The sequence below is a fragment of the Acanthochromis polyacanthus genome, chromosome 8, assembly GCF_021347895.1.
Source record: "Acanthochromis polyacanthus isolate Apoly-LR-REF ecotype Palm Island chromosome 8, KAUST_Apoly_ChrSc, whole genome shotgun sequence".
Classification (NCBI taxonomy): domain Eukaryota; kingdom Metazoa; phylum Chordata; class Actinopteri; family Pomacentridae; genus Acanthochromis; species Acanthochromis polyacanthus.
This window is the reverse complement of record NC_067120.1, coordinates 15,415,967-15,427,976: the sequence shown is the minus strand read 5'-3', so window position 1 is coordinate 15,427,976 and position 12,010 is coordinate 15,415,967. Positions and strand designations below refer to the sequence as shown.

Genomic DNA, 12,010 nt, shown 5'->3' with positions numbered 1-12,010 from the left:
CAGACCAGTGGTGGATCTCTAATTCTAGCCTTGTCTTGTAATTCAGTGTGTTTTTCTAAAGTATTTCAAATTCAGTGCAAGTAAGGGTTGCTTCACAATGAGGATTTATTCCAACATGAGTGCACATCTCCAACATTATTCTTTACAACAATATCAGAATCTATATTCTGTTCAAATAAGTGTTCAAGGATATCCAAACTTTAAAATGAAATAAAGAAGAAATAAAAATATTAAATTAAAAAATAAAATATAAAATAAAAGGTCTAGCAATTGGGCTGCACAGTGCAGTAGTGGTTAGCATGTTTGCCTTACAGCAAGAAGATCCCTGGTTCGAGTCCCGGCCAGAGCCCGGGGTCTTTCTGCATGGAGTTTGCATGTTCTCCCTGTGCATGCGTGCATTTCTCCAGGTACTCCGGCTTCCTCCCACAGTCCAAAAATATGCTGAGGTTAATTGATAATTCTAAATTGCCCTTAGGTGTGAATGTGAGTGTGATTGTTTGTCTGTATATGTAGCCCTGTGACAAACTGGCGACCTGTCCAGGGTGTCCCCTGCCTTCGCCCCAGTCAGCTGGGATAGACTCCAGCACCGCCCGCGACCCTAGTGAGGATAAAGCGGTGTATAGAGAATGGATGGATGGATGCTGAAGCTCAGCTTCTCCTCAGAAAAAGTGCTATCAGATAAAGGAGCCTTTTGAGAGACTGGCATCGTGATTGGACGGTACTTTGGTCCATTTTAATCCAGTTTATGCTCCAGAGACGGCAGGCGGGACGAGTCAACGTAGGCCGGGTGGACGAAGGCATGCAGCTGAGTACAATCTAGAAAACAACAGAGGAGGAGTGCAGCAACCCAGGGCCAGAACAAACAGAGTAGCATAGTATGTCTCTTAGAAAACATCATAGTATAGCCTTTGGTTAAAAAAACGCCATCATATACATCGTATATTGTACAAATAACAAGTCAAAGGAAAGAGACGTAAATTGTAGAATTGTAGTAATTGTGGGCTGACTGATTTACTGATTATCAGTATTTTAGTTTTTACTGATTTATGGAAATAAATAACTTTAAAAATGGCACTACTTTGGCTCTGAACCTTTATCTAGAGTTTGTGTTCTTCTAAGTTTAACTCCAAGATTTTAAATACTTTCATTTACTGCAAATGAATATCTGCTCCAAATGTCTCACTGATAATTATTATCAGCCTTAAAAACCCACAAAATACCCCTCAATACTCGACCACACTTAGTACAGTCCGGTTCCCCCTTCTATAAATCTGCTTGGAATCTTCCACTTCTTGTTTGTCAAAGTGGCCTATCTGGACAGGTTTTGTTGGAGCTCATGCAACAAACATTTTGAGTAACTGCACTTTAATATGGATGGATGAGACTGGATTAGAGTCTGTTTTAATGAGACTGAGTTCAGATGTGTAGCTCTGTCATTAAATCTGAGATTATTTCTCAGAATTCACAGAGAAAAGTCTGAAATGTTTGCTAGGTTAGCGTCCCACATGTTCTTTGGCTCAGCTAAAGCTAACTCTCTGCAACTTCTGGATCTCTTGAGTTCCTTATTGTTAAAATATCTTGCTAGAGGTGCTGAAGCTCATAAAGTCTGAGATGTTTGTTTAAAATCAGCTCATTCTCAAGTCTTATCTGAACTGTCCTCTTCTGTTTGAACTTTCCCTAAACTTAGGAGTTAATGACAGAGCAGCACATCCAGACTCAGTCTCATTTATGTAGAGATTAAACTTCAGTGTCCTTCATTGATGTTAAAGTGCAGTTTTTCACATGTTTGTTGCACATGCTCCCGACCAAACCAGTCCAGGTAGAAGATGATGTGAAGAGAAGCTCCTGAGGATGAATATCACACATTTACAAATGTTCTTTAATTAGACATTGTCATGAAAAAGTTGGATTTCCCTTTAATGATGTTGGTTTCTAAATGTTTTCTGACACTCGGCCCCAAAGATTAAAACCTTTACGGCCCACAAGCTGCAACAGTTCACACGTTATCAACTATCTTTCTGACTAAACGAAGATAAAAAGTGAAAAACTGTCTGATTCCTGCATCATGAATGTAAATCGTTTTGGCTTTTATGACGGTAAACTGAATATATTTGGGTTTGACATTTAATAAACCAAAACAAGAAATGAATTACTGGAGAAAACAATCAACAGATTAATGGACAAAGAAAATGTGTTTTCCAATATATATGACTGAATTCCTCCAACATTACAAGATACATACAATTTAAATTCAATTTATTTATAAAACACCAGTTACAGGTCAAATTGTCTCAAGATGCTTTATTTTTATATTTTTTTGTCATATTTAAAATATGACAAAGTAAGAAATTTAAACCTCTTTACTAATCTAATTTATTATTTAGTTTATTAGAGACTAATAGACAATTAAAATAACTTTCTCCACTAAAACTAATAAACATGAGGTCAAATAGAAGGAGCAGTTTTAAATCCTGCAGTCCCATGATGACAAGAATCAAGTTTCTCAACAAAAACTAAATCTGCTGGTGGATTCCATTAAATTCCTAATAAATGATAATAAAGTGTGATACTAAAGGTTTGTGGTGCTAAAAATCTCAAAGTAAAGATATCAAGTTGAACATTTGGATGGAGGCTGATAAAAGTTGACCTCCCTTCATTTCTCTCTAGCTGACTCCATGAATTTTAGGGATGCTGGTCAAAGGCCTGCTCTTCTAGTCGTCTTCCTTCTAGTCATTTTTGTTTACAAAAACAAGAATACAGAATGTGTCTGAGCAAAAACCTCTAAAGACTCACTACAGCCAAGATAAAGACAACTCAGCTGCACCAAATCCACTAATCACTGCACCAATTAGCACCATGTGCTAACTGTGGCTAAAGAACCACATTTACCAAGACAACTATCCAGTACAAAGCCCTAAAACACACCAAGATACACATTAAAGAGGATTTTACTGCTGGAAGCTGCAAGACAACATCTAAAGAACAAACTAAAGCAATGGAGCCAAACCCGGTTCATTGAAGAGAAGCAGAGAAAATGTTTGACTGCAACCATAAAGCAGGAAGACACTGAGCTGCTCAGGTGTTCCTGATTACACCAAGCAGCCACCTGGACAGCCAATAGGAACACAGCTTACTGGAAGTCCAGAGGGCTGGGTTAGTGAAGTGAATTTAGTTTAAAGTTGAATCAGAAAGTTAACAGAGAAAGTTGAAAACTACCTTCTGATACCTGAAATCTCTGAGTTTTCACACAAAGAACATGTCAGACTGGTTTCATAGTAAAACCACCATTGTAAAAATGTGCACTATTAAATGACTTTAGAATACGGAATATTGCTACTCTTTGTTATTGTTCTCAGGTTTACTGTTAAATGTATAGAGTGCTGCTTATTGTATTTTATTGTATTCAATTTAAGAATATGAAGTATTGCTACTGTTTATTATTGTTCTCAAGTTTATTATTAAATGTATAGAGTTCTACTTAATGTATTTTATTGTATTTTAAAATTTACATTACTGCACAGAACATTTCAGATTATTTTACCACAGGTCAAAGGTACAGACTGTGTATTGGGTAGTACTCATTTTGATTTAGACTGATTAGCATACAGAACCCTATGATGTTTCTGGTATACAGCTGAGAACTAGTTGCTAAAAATACAGAATATTATTTCTTATTTTAGGTGTGATAATTGTCAGTAAACATTCTAAGAAGTGGAAATTGACAGGGTTGTATATCGTGCTGTTCTTGCACAATATTTGTCACTTAATTGCCCTCAGGATACTGACGTTGAGCTTACCAGTTTACATAACAGACAGATGTGGCAGCTAATGATGCTGTAATTCAAATACAGATCATTCAAATACAGTAATTCAAATAAACAAGGAAACAAGTCCATCATAATTTGAATGTTAACAGTCCAAAATGAAAAAGTCATATACAGCTTCCCTATTGGATTAAAGAGCCAAAAAAAAAACACGAAAAATACTTTGTAAAAGTGAGAGGTCGGTTGCAGCTTTCATTTTTTCTTACAAGTTTTCGGTGGCCCTGCAAAATATCTGTTGTACACCCCCCTCACTAAAATTAATCTGGATCCGCCCCTGCAACAGAAACATTTTGAACAATGACTGCCACATTTTAGCTTTCTGCAGGACTTTGCTTGGAACTGAAGTTGAAGCAAAGGTGTGTTTCTACACAAACCACAAACATATATTCTCTGAGTAAAAGAGATGAATTGGAGCAAACACAAAAGCAAAAACAGCTAATGCGAACATGTTTTGCACTATTAAGGTCCATGTCAGATGTGTTCAAGAATGATGAACTGTATTTGTGAAGCTCGCATATTGCATTGCATTGCCTATTCATGCATGTGGTACAAACCAATAACTTATAAGGAGTCGATGTTTGAATTAAATGCTATACTGTCAGACATTATTTTAAATGAAGCATACATAGTCACTATTTAAAACACCATCAAGCATGCAATCTCGTGTAAAGAGAAAAAAAAACTTGTAGCGAACAATATGCTTAGAAATGCAGCAACAGCATCCACACTACCCCTTGTTGCAGGAACAATCAGTGTGGTTAGGTGTTGTCAGATAAGGCGGTGACGTGCAAAACTCATGAGCTGTTAAGGAGGTTGCTTTCAGGTTTCCGGAAAAAAGAAAAGACAAAAGCGTGTCTCCTTCGAGCCGGATTCGAACCAGCGACCTAAGGATATCAGCTGTTGCCGCTACAGTCCTCCGCTCTACCAACTGAGCTATCGAAGGGACGATACCACACGCTTTCGTTCTACTGTATTCAAAGGTAGACCTAAATATGAGTCTGTATATTACTCATTTTGTTTTATTATATCGCCCCTGCTGCCATTAACCCTTTAAAATACTTAGATACGTACCGGAAGTGCGGCAACATTTTAGGCAATGTCAGTTTTACAACGTTGGCTTGCTACCGAGCTAACTACTGCTATTCATGAGTTTTCAGTGACATTTAAGTCAGTTCAACTACGTCGACTCAAATTCTCTTGGAAGATATAAACCGCCCGTTTATTGCAACATTTTTAGACAAAACCTTTAAATATCGTTAGGTCATTTTGGTCTCAAAACATTTACTCGGCCGGTGTTCTAGATTAACTGGTGATCCGATCAACTGGTGATTCAGCGTTTCTGAGACAGATGTTTCGTAGGCGTGGCTTTTCAGGACCCCTTACCGACTAACCAGGAAATAAACAATGGAACAACTTCGCTCCTAAAAATGAGATTTCTGCTGTTTTATTCATTTTGGTCCTGACAAAAATATCTGGAAATAAGTCGCATTCTCATCGTAAGAGTCATGCGCTGTCAGGCAACAAGAAAGAAAACTACGTAACCGCGGTTGGAACTAGTGGAGCTGTGATCACTGTCAAAACCTGTTAAAGCAGCAGACAGGAGACCAAGACACGATGTGCACGTTATTTAACAAGAAGTTCACCAAGCTGTGTGATAACAGAATGCCGAAGTGTTGCAGTATAACATCAATATATCGATACAGTATTGGCAGGTTTAGATCACTTTGTAGCTACACCGTAGCACTGTCTTATTTAAATAACACAAACGTCAAAATTTTACTTAAACAGCCCAGCAGTATTTAACGTATTGGATTTGAAATGCAGCAGTTTAGCAAAATTCACAGGACATTCATGTTCAAACCAGCAGCAGAACTTTGTTGTGTCATACTACTCTAAACTGACATGTCATTGAGAAAAGACACCGATTCCTTTCAGTATATCACATACACTGGGACGTTAGCTCAGCTGACTCAACAGGAGATCTATAAACCCGATGCAGTGAATCGGGTTCAACTCCAGCTCACGGCTTCCTGCGGTAGGTTTTCTCCCTACTTTTCCGTCCGTCTCTCTATTTACCTGTCAAATAAAGCTAATAAAATGGGGGTATTCACAGCTATTGGTAGTCATAAGTATATATAAGCGTAAAGGTGTTCAGTGAAGAGGCAGTTTTTAGTCTGAGAGGGAATCTGCAGATGGAACTTATGGTAGAACAATTCAGCAAGATGATCTTATTTGGTCTGTTTTTATTCATTCTTATTTTATTGTTTCACGTCTTGAGTTGTGAGATCTTGTTTGAAACAGCAGCTAGCTATATAGTTCAAGGGTGGGCTCGTTAAGGTTTTGTAGAATAAACATCCTCGTCTATATTATTGTTCTAGGTCTTTAGAAGTAAAAATACCTTTAATTTTGTGTTCCATAAAGTCACAATGCATTGATTCTATAGAATACAATGTTGATTATAACTTGCAATGCCCCAGTAAAATAAATAAATCCTGAATAACGGAGGGAAATAGATGAAGGATATCGACGTTCTGAAGGTTGGAATGTGAAACCTCTGGTTAGAATGCGGTCAGATGGTTTATATGATGTCATTGTTTTACTTAAAATCTGTTTAAAAGTAGAACAACTCAGGTCCGACTGGTTTATCGTAGTAAGCTTTGGAAACGGTATTAGAACTTCTCTTGCTCTTTCTGTCTGACCGTCGGACTGAGGCCACAGACTGTCACCAGTTAATCTGGTGGAGATTGTCACGCTCTACCGCAGCGAAGCGATATTTCCTCTCCGTTAGGCGGAAGTCCTCATTAAACCGAGTATTTTACTGGTAGACTGAACACCCGTGAGTCCAAACAGAGCAATAACAACAATCTTAAAGCTGCAACAAGAACATTTTGGAACAGTTTATTGACATTTGTGTGTTTTGAACAGGCATCAACACAGTCACCTATGCTATGTATTGCCGTTGTAACAGCTGTCTTCCTTACTGAATATCACCAGTTGATCGGATCACCAGTTAATCTTGAACACCGGACGTGGCTAACAGCAATGCTACCTACCTGTTAGCACGGCTCGTAGCTGCAGTTACGGTAAAAATGCGCACAACGAAACAGGAAAACGCTGAAAAACTGTTCGATTTTGACACGTTTTGCCAAACGGCACACTCGTGGCTCATCCTGTTTTAAATATTTTTCAGAGCAACACATACTAAGCCTAACATGGACAAAATAATTACATTGACTAGCAGGTAGCACATACCTGTCTCTTGCGCACCAAACAGGAGTGATGGAATCGGAAGTGATAAAAGTAAGGAGAATTCACTTTCCTGAATATGTTAGGTAAATAACGCAATTTTCCACTACAAAATAGAGATTAGGGACCTTAATAGTTATCAGATATAAATTACTTTTCCCACTATGTGAAATTTTCCACTGACACTGATGAGCCTAGAGTGGGAATCGAACCTCAAACCTTGTAGCTGTGCAGAAGACTGTTAGATTCGGACAGACGTAAATGCTGCATCCTGAATCACACGCAGTATGTGTGCAAGTGTTCTTAAACTGTATAGATGGAGCTTTATGTGACTGACTCCATTTAACACACATCTAACTGAATATGAGCTTGTATAAAACTAATTTTGCCTGACGTAATTGGGACTTTGTAACTAAAACAATTATAATCAATCAGTCCACGGATGATTTAAAAGCAGCACTAACAGAGGTTGCGTTTTTACACAAATTTAGCTGTAATGCATTAGTGAAAAACGTTGAGGGCATTTGTACAGAAGTTAAGAAGCAGTTTAGGTCTTCTTATAGTCATTGTTATCTCTAATATTGCCCCAAACAGCAGGAAAGAGTAGTGTTGTTTCAGACAGATGGATAGATACTTTATTGTTCCACATTTAGATCACACAAAAGTGGCTAATTTCCCAACTACAATAGTTTAATTTAGCAAAAAGCCATATAATTGATCTGTGGTTTTGTTAAGTAATAAAAGGACAGTCATTTTAGAAAAACAGGCATAATCGATTGAATTAGAAATGGTTTATTTATGGAGAGAAGAAAGCACTTAGTTGTCTCTGCCTACTCTATTGCATATCAAAACAACACCAATCAATGGAATTTGCTATGAATGTTTGAGGATAATTCCTTTGATAAAGAGAATTTTAGAATCTGTGTAGGATAGTTCTCTTCTGCGACATTACAGATGGAAGGAAAAATCAGAATGATTTGATTTCAAATACACTCTGACCTTATTGCCTAAACTGTGTGAAAATTCAGTGGGTTTTCAGTGGGACCTTTTCCTACCAAACTAAGCAATGCAGATAAAAGAGAGCTTTCTTGAAGATCTCAGTATATCTCACTGTACTGGATACAGTGATGATCTTTTCAAAACCAGGAACTATTTAATTTATTCCAGAATGATTAGTTTGTTTGTAATCTCAGACTTTAACATCATGTTTTTATTTTCCACACTGTAGAGGCAATACCACAATCTCCATGTGCTTATAGTATTTTCAAGTAGAGTCATTTTGATCAGAAACACTGTTCTTCAGTCTAGGTCCACTTGTAACCACTAGGTGGTGATATTCCCTCATACTAAGAAATGGAAAATAAATGTCTCCTTGAATACACACACACCTGCCACAGTGTATGCTGATGGAAAATCATTCCTTTCTTGTACAGAATCCAGATTTTCATCCAGGCAGATCATTTACCTGAACCATTTTTAGTTTTCAATGCATAAGAAGACCCAGCATGTAAATAAAACCCCAGTAAGTGCATCACTTGAGGACCTTGTCTGGAGTTTGAGTACATTTGAGGACAACCGGATTTTATCAGTTGACTGCATGCAGGGAGGATTTTGCAGGTGTTGTATCACAATCCTCTTATGTTTTCATCACATGGACTCATCAGCCTCCATATCCTGCCAGTAACGTGATCACTGATAGATTGGTTGTGGGTCTTTTAATTCTAGAAGTTCCACGTACTGTGACCTGCCAACACCAAACAGAGGACGTGCCATCCACTGAATTAGAGCACAGCTAGTCTTACTAAACCCATTGTGTTGTGCTTTCAAAAGAGAGTGCACAAACAACCTGACAAGTTACATGTATCACTAACAGAAATGTAGATATGTTGTTTTTACTGCAAAAACTCCAGTGTCTGACAGCAATACTGAGCAGGGCTGTTGTGTAAACTAACTCTGCATGATGCTTACAGATTTACAGTTGGCTCTTTCTACCTTTACTCCACCATATGTCTTGTTGAAACATTGTACTACTTTGTACTGTTCTCATTCCTTTCTTGTGTATTTGTGCCTTCTTCATTATCTTAAGAGTAGTTCTTCTCGAACAGAGAAAAGGTCACTGAAACAAATATCAGTGAGAATGTACACTCTAAAAGGGTCAATATATAATTGTGGGACTTTTTGTATCATAGTTGACATTTTTGCTGTTTTCAAGACTAAAATCAACATGGCCGCCTGTAACCAAACACCACATGATATTTTTACAGAATGATTTTTAAAAAATATATATATACAACTGAGTAAAACTGAAATTGACAGTTATCTATAAAGGTAAACCTGTTGACGAGCGATAAATCCACACTTTACTCACACACTGCTTTATGTTAAATAACTAAGAAAGCCTTGCAAGTATTTTCTTCAGGAGGAAATGACATCATGTCAAGTTGTTCATGCGATTTGGAATTAGCACACTTCCTTGAGAGGTGTTTTTGATACAAAGTTTGATATATTGCCAAAAAAAGAAATATCTGTCGTGATTTTCTCAACTTAATTAAAAGAACACAAATCTATTTTTGAATAAGCTTGTTTTATTATTGTTTATCTAATTAGAAGGTGGTTGTTATTAAATTTAGACAATTATTTAGTTGATATTTTAGTGATATTCAGCATTTTTTATTAATAAGCGATTGGTTCCATATTAAATAATGATGTAATTTGTAAAAACATGATCATAATGAACATAGTAAACATTAGTTGTTTTTTTTACTTTTAATAAAAAATGTATGCAAGATATATCCTTGGATTTCAAAAATCCCTCAATTATATATTGATCCAAAAAGTACTTCAAGGGACCTTTTCATACCACATAAATAAATGGATGGTTGCAAGATTTAAAAAAAAAAACTCATTTATTGTATTAAATAAACCCTTTAAGTGGCAAACAGTATTTTGATGTGTTGAGTTGACGTAATATTGTTGGTAATTGCATTGGCTTACTTTTTTGTGTAATTTAAATTCAAATTTCTGCATTAGTTAGTTTAAAACTTAATTCAAGTTGAGGTAACTTCATGAAATTGGCTTGATAGCTACGATTTTTCATCAACTCAGTTAACATGTCTGGACAGTTTTAGACAAATAAGACTTGTAATTAAAATACTTTTGATTGTAGAATAGAAGCTAATTCACTTAACTCAGTGCAGTTTGTTGGTCAAATATGACTTCATTAGAAGTTGTCATAACTCAAAAATAATGAAATTTCTTTTATTGTTGTTGAGCCTATACATTTTTTTCAGAGGGTGGAAGAGAAAAGTCCTGCCAAAGATTAGCTTTAGTGAGGTTTAATAAAGGCCTGTAATGACTAACAGGACTTGCTGTCAGGCTGCTCTCTGATAATGTCATCCTGTCCTGGCCTGTCTGACAGCGAGGCCGTGTCTCTCATGTATAGTTGCTCCTACATACAGTACATTACACAACAACATGGGACAGACGTGGAGCTTAAAGCAAGGTCATGGTGGTGAGGCAGCAGACATTCCTCTCATAACACAGGCTCCAATCCAGAGATCTTCTCCATCCTTTACCCAGATTATCATCCTGTCTCAACTAAGCAGCCACAGGGTGAAGCTGCACCTCCTCCTCGACCTCACCCACTGAAGGTAGAGGTTTAAAGAGGTTTACCATCAATCATCGACAGAAATAGACGCCTTTACCACGCCAACAGTATGGTTATTCTCAATCTAGTGCCGCATTTCAAGTGCTTTATGGCTTTTTGTGCAATTTTCATCTCAGAAGTGCGCTTAAACGTTGTAAATACTCCTAAGTAAATGGCAAAGTAGGGTCAATTTTATCTAAGTAATGGAGCTGTGTTCTTTCAACAGGTTTTAGCTTGAACCAGCCAAAAGGCATCCCATGATTAACAACCACTAGAGGTCTTTAAGTTTGCTTTCCAAAGTCACAACCTGTAACGCTTCTGGTCTGCAGCGTGCCATAAGTGTTTTGCTGTATGTGCTGTAATGGAAAAACATCTTTGATTCGTCTTGGAGGTTAATCTCATGCCCTTCACTATTCACTTATTCATAACACTCTGATATATTTTACTATAAAGTGTACACTCAGCACAAACTTTAACAAAGTGCACTGATTTGGAAGTTACTATAAAATACTGACAGGAATAGAGCACTACGGCCAACTTCATAAATTCAAATATTACGAATAGCAAGCAAAAAGTTCTCCCTATACTGATTTACACCAAAAATTTTAATACAGTTATTGGTATTTTTAGGAACACAACTTTATTGTCTAGCATCAAGGATTTTACTTGATATACAGTGAATCTATCATTTCGCCATGAAAAACCCCCCAACAATGACGTGTAAAGCTACAAATATTTTTTGTGCGATGGATCTCTCCATCAGCCGTGAGCGACCAATGAGTGATGATGCAAGTTATAACAAGAAAAATAAATAAGAATCCCTCCAAAAATTCAGTTTCTTATTTAACCCCAGTGCTGTCCTGTGGATCAAAATTGACCGGTTTTAAAGTTTGAAAATGTGAAGAAAAAAAATATTTTCACAGTGAAACTTCTAGGGCTGGACCCGAATATCCCGAATATCTGAATATTCGTTCGCTAGGGCACTATCCGGATATTAATTTGGTATCCGAATATTCGCACGTAATATTTGAACATTTTTTGGTTGAAAAAAAGAAATGTTTAAAGTGTTTCTTAAGAACATTCACACACAAAAAATCAACCAAAATCCAGCGATTTTTTTTTGTGTGAATGTTCTTAAAGAAAATATTAGAAGTTTTACTGATATATATGTAATCATTTTAGATATTTTTATGATTTTTGTGGAAGATTTTTACTAATTTTTGAAAATATTTACAGGAATTCCCTTGCCACATTTGGGGGATTTTTGCTAAAATAAAACTTTTAAGGGAAAATT

The 12,010-nt window shown here is 36.7% G+C and overlaps 1 non-coding gene across 1 annotated transcript; it reads right to left on the bottom strand.

Moving 5' to 3' along the window:
- Positions 1–4,680: 4,680 nt before the first annotated feature.
- On the bottom strand, positions 4,681–4,767 carry trnay-gua (transfer RNA tyrosine (anticodon GUA)). The gene is given in 2 exon segments: positions 4,681–4,716; positions 4,731–4,767. It is a non-coding gene; the product is annotated as a tRNA-Tyr (tRNA).
- Between the last annotated feature and the right edge of the window lie 7,243 nt (positions 4,768–12,010).